Below are 6,074 nucleotides of genomic sequence, written 5' to 3'. Positions count from 1 at the left end.
TTTCAATTTCTGAAGTGAATTAAGTTCCTCTTAAAGGAAAAGGACCATTTTTGATTTCTCGAAGTTGGACTAGACATAAAATAGGCAATATGTCTTTTTCAATTTCTCAGATAAAAAAAAGGGGGGGGGGGGGTGAACAGGAAAGTTTGTTTTGGTATTTCACATCTTTTGGAAAACCCCTTGCTGTCTACCGAAGATAGCAGATAAAATAACAAGCATTAATAATTGGTTTTCTCAGATTTCTTGAATTAAAACTGACATATTATGGTCTTTTGATGTGATGTGTAGGGGCTTGTGTGGGGATGTTTGGTGCGTGACCAAAGAAAGTTTATTTTGATATTTTCATAACTTTCATACAAACCTTTTTGGAAACCTTTAATTAAGAAGCATGCTATCTACTCAAGATAGCAGAAAATAAAATTGAAACTCTTTTCAAATTCTCAAATGGGCGATGATCAAGAAAGTTTGTTTTAGTATTTTCATACCTTTTATCAACTTTATTTTGTTAAAAAAACCCTCCATGCTATCTACTGAAGATAGTAGAAAAATTAACATAATCGGTTTCCTTCAATTTCGTGAATTACTCCCTATTCCAGAAAAATACTGAACTAATTTTTTTGAATAAAAAAATATTATCCTGTTTTGTCAAATGAAACATAGCTAAATCCTAATCCTTTAGTTAGTCCTAACTGGCAATAAAAGTCAAATTTTAATATTAAGCCAATTTTTTGGAAATAATGACCAAAAACATGCGTTTTTAGGGTGTTTTTCCGTATGTAGTGACAATCAAGCCCAAAGACTTGTACTAAGACTAATTTCAGTTTATGCATTATAAATTTTGGAAATGACATGTTTCATTCTTATAACCAACCATTTAATTAAAGTAACACAAAAAAATGAAAATTAGATCAAACTTTCGGCATATACTCAAGATTTTGAATCCTTAGACTTTGTTCCAAGTCTGTGATTTTTGTGACTCGATTGTCAGAAAACATGCCGAAAATGCATGTTTTTGGCTCTTTTTTTAAGAAATCAGTAAAATAGTGAACTTTTTCTTTTATCGCCAGTTAGGACTAAATGAATGATAAGGATTGAGCTATATGTTTCATTTGGCAGAACTTGATAATATTTTTTTAATCCCAAAAAATTAGTGCTGTATTTTTCTGGAATGGGGAGTAGAACCGAAATAATGGTCTTTTGGTGTGAGGGGAAATGTGTATGTGGTTGGGGATGCGTGACCAGGAAAAGTTTATTTTTGGTATTTGAATACTAGGCTATTATCAAACTTTGAGAAGCTTGCTATCTACTCAAGACAGATAGAAAAAAAGTTAGAAGTTAGAAAAGTAAGTTATTTTCATACCTTCTATCAGGAAACCCATTTTGTAAGGCAACCTTTGATAGTCCTACCTTTACCCCCAAAAGGTATGACAATATACCAAAACAGCCTCTGGACCCGTTAGCAGTCTGATAATTTCCGTCTCTTTCTCCAAAATATATTATGCCGTATCTGTACGTAAGTTGATCAAAATTCAAGTTGTTCTTTATAAAATGACAACATTTCATGGCACATTGTAAATTCAAGGTCATTCGATACGGTACCCGTACCCATGAATACCGGTCTTCAAATGATGGAAACCCATAATTGTTCTCACTCTTAGCCTCTTGAGTGCACATGGTTTCCTCACCATGCTCACGTTGCACAGCGTCAACACCCTATGTTATAAATATTTGTTCATACAGGTCCATACTCCGTTGGTGAAATCAATATTCTATTATTGACATAGATAAAGAAAGTTTACATATGCATTGTGATATACACGTGTGATCGAATATTATAATATATACAAGCACCTGGATTTTAGGTGAATGGGCTAAATGTGTTCCTTTATATAATTGTAATTCTCAAAATTAAATATATCACAATTTTAACTTACGATTTAAAAATCGTTACGCCAAAAATGCAGTAAAAATGTATCCAGAGCAATCAGCAATGGTCGCTAATTAGTGTATTTAATTTCAAGTTAGTGTATTTAAAAACAAAACCTGGGTTTACCTGAAAACAAATCGAATTTCCTTGTAATAACAACACCATATGGGATACTAGAGCATGCGCAAATCGTATATAACGTGTAGAATAGAACTTGGCGGTATCTCATATAATAGTCGTACTATGCTGTACCGTCGTTTTATCTTTTCAGTTTCTGTTTCCGTAACCGTATCCGTTTTTGTAAGTCATTGTTATTCTGAAGTGGTAGTCTCCCAGGTGTGACCAATCTTTTATTCTAGCCTTTTGTTAGTTACTGAAAATTTGAAGCTCGTGAATTTCAGTTTTCGTTTTGGTAAGTTATATTGATTTTTTACATAAAACCTTGAGATGTGCGTTTGGGTGCTAATCTAGACAAAAGAAGAATCTAAATTTTACGGTCCTAAATTCACGGTAAATTGTACGGCTTCAATTGACTTGTGTTTGGTGTATATGCACTTACGCCTAGACGTAAGTGGCTCGTAAACATTGTCTTGCACTGAAATATATACTCACCATGTTGCCAAGTTATAAGCAAAAGTCTTTCTTATTGGCGATGAAACGAGCGTCTGAAATAGTCAAATATCTCCCAATGAGGCGCGTACAAGTGGTGATTTGGTAATCATGTTTTATATTGAAATGCAATACAACAGAATTGCATTGGAGCAAAGATAATGTATTCTATTCATTCGTACCAATGGCAAGCTAATCTGATAATTGAATATATGAATACAAAAGCCACCTAAGTCCATACTTTGGCCAAATTGAGTTAAGCATGGGAAATTGTTGCTATACATAGGCCTGTCATATGCATGAAAGAACAACTCAAATTCATTCTCTGTGTCTATTGGGCATGTGAAAAATAGCATGTATGAAAGAATCACCCAATTCCATGATTTGAGTCTTGTAACACATTGATTGAAATCCAGTATGTATAAAAGTCCACTTGTAACACATTCATTGCTAGAGAATGACTTTTGAACAAAAAATGGGTTTGATAAAGGAAAGTGTGTGGTTTATATTACATGGCAGAATGCTTATCAGCATTATACATACCTGTGTGCTTTATTTTGTATTATCTTACTAGTGGTAATCTCATTCTAACATTGTTGTCTTTGTATATGATCCAAAATTTAAAATGAACCCCACGAAGTCCCTGAAATGCTAATCGTCATACCTAATACAGGTTAATCCACTCATTTGCACGTAAAACTTACCATATTGACCAGGTAAATCTAACTGAAGGAATTAAAATGATACACGGGGTTTTCTCTCAAAATAACTTCGCATGGACTTAGGTGGCTTTTGTATTCATGTATTCAATTGGTTGGGCCTATATGCATGACTCGGGTTTATTTTAAATGTTTATTTTTGCAGAGCTTATTTTTAGTCATGGATCATACTGATAAATTTCGCAAGGGAGGGGGAGGGAGGGAGGGAGATACTTGAGACTGAACAAGTGAGAGTGGGAGGGGGTGAGGAAGAAAGAGAGGAGAGGGAGAGACGGAAAGGCTAGAAAGAGAAAGCTCGAGAGGAGAGAGTAGGGACCGGGGAGTCTGATCATGGGGGGGGGGGGGGCAAGAGGAAGCAAAATAGGGAGATAGACATTGATACGAGGGAAGGGCGACACTGTGGCCCTGCACAAGTGCAATGGGGCGCGACAGGCTCATAAGCGGACCTTTTGTGATTGAAGGGCTTATTTTCAACGTTTTTACAGAAAAAAGTGGACCTTTTCATTCGGATTTGCATTTTGTCATAATAATGTGAATCAATTTATCACTGTCAAACACGAGAGGGCGCTAGACCATTAAAACAGCGGTCGGACACCGGTGTTCAATGCTATTTTATCTCCAGCCTTTATGGGCTTTATTGACACAGGCAATTACCTCTATTGAAATAAGCTGATTGGTACTTCAGAGTTAACAATGAAGTCAGATTACAGTAAACTTACTGAATCCCTTGCGTTTTCGTATCTGAACAATAGAGTTACGGAAACTGAAAAGATAAAAAGACCCTTAGCCTGAGTCGCTCGGCCTATCTCGAACAAAATCGCCATGCGTAGCTATTGAAAAACGAGAGGATTCGCCGTACTGTCACGGCAATTTTTGACACGAAGATATAGGGATGATGACGCTGTGCGTTGTGTTTGGCCTGGCCTAGGGCCCCAAATCCGGCCTTGACGGCCCACGCAAATTAGCTGGTGGTGCAAAGCCTTACCAGGGGAATAACAACAAATTCACGGTTGTTCTTTAACCAACCAACGCAAACCTATGAGAAATTCCGTTTCAAAGTGACGCAAGGTATCGATCGGTTCTGAATAGTTCACACTGAGCTCTAATTCGGTCCTTATGAGGTATTGAGGTCACCCAGTGGCGTAACTAGGGTTGGTAGCGCCCGCCCGGGGAAAGAAACAAAATTGGCGCCCCTACCCCCACCCGAGAATATCTTAGACGCCCCCCCCCCGATTCTTGAAACAATTGGGCGCTCTCCGCGAAATTTTGGACAAATAAGGCCTACCACTAATTAATTTTGGTTACTAGAAGTTGAATATCGGTCTTAAAATGTTCTTTCAATTGAATTTGTGCTGAAATGCGCGCGAAAGTTTTGACTTTCATTGCTTGGAGGGGCGCAGAATCGATGCTGAATTGGTCAATTTGGCGCCCCCCATAAGGGTGGCGTCCGGGGCACGTTGCTCCCCCCTGCTCCCTAGTTACGCCACTGAGGTCACCTCATAAAAGGTATCGTTAGTGCATCGAATCTTACCTACTGATGAGAGTAAAACGCCCTCTAGCAAGGTCACGGGATACCGGAAACGTGCCAATTACTATGACACCATGCATAATAACCAAATTAAGACATGCTGGCAACAATACGAATTAGGAAATGCGTGATCGACAGGTATCAGATATAAGTAGTATTTGACGTAACGACCTTTGACACCTCACCCGACCTTCCGTCATGGCGCCATATTTGTCTGTTTGTTCGTGTTCATGTCATCGTGTGAAAAAAATACCAATCTGCACTAATTAGAGAATAAAGGTTTTGGTTTTAGCCCCTGGAGTGCATCTATCGTCTCATATAACTCGGGCGACATCCCCCCGGGGGGGGGGGGGGTCTTCGAAAAATTTTGTACGGGGGTGTGCCACGCAGATTTTTGGATGCTGACTTTCTCTATACCTACTTTTTGCTGTTTTTGCTACCCATAAGTATACCAATTTTTAAGAAAAAGCACCCAAATTTGCCATAATTGGGCGCTTTAAGGGCATTGGTCTCCACTGAAAACCCACCCATCGATATACCAAAATCGCTGAAAAGGTACCCCAAAACCGTGGCACATTCCCGTATACCTTCAATCAGGAAGTACCCCCCCCGGGGCGACATCATTATTTTAAGTAAAACAACGAGGCGAAGCCGAGTTGTATTACGCCAAAAATAATAATGTCGTCCGTGTTACATGAGACGATAGATGCACGACAGCGGCTAAAAACAATACCTTTATTCTCATTCTTAAGCACTTCAATTCAAATAGAAATATCATAAGTATATTACAAATTTTAATCAACTTAAATCCTACATTTTATAAGGAACTACCTAGGGCTTAAAATCGATCAGTCCCGTTGTTGCTATGCGCCTCCCGATTGGTTCAAATAGCTCGCACGCGTATCGCGTTGATGCACACGCGCTGACCCGTGTGATATCGTGTCATATCACACGGGTAAGAACCGATGAGATTGCAGGAACGTTCTCAAGTGTTTAAGATCAGACATAAACGGTATTTGACGCCTGGCATCCAAAATTGGTACAGTCTGACAGATCACATGCCCGGTCACATGTTGACATATCACGTGCTCGGTAGATTACGTGGGTCAGCATTTTAAGATTAAAAGGCTGGTTTCCATAGTTAATTGTTATTTGCATACTCATTTATTTATCTTGTTTAACTAACATACTTTTTAGATGCAGACAAACGGTGTTTGCTGCATAATTGCTGCATCTGACGTTATAATTCAATAAGTGTTTGAATACAATTCTCTCATGCAGTCGAGGTGCC

Source organism: Amphiura filiformis, chromosome 10, assembly GCF_039555335.1.
Source record: "Amphiura filiformis chromosome 10, Afil_fr2py, whole genome shotgun sequence".
Lineage (NCBI taxonomy): Eukaryota > Metazoa > Echinodermata > Ophiuroidea > Amphilepidida > Amphiuridae > Amphiura > Amphiura filiformis.
This window is presented reverse-complemented; position numbering follows the sequence as displayed.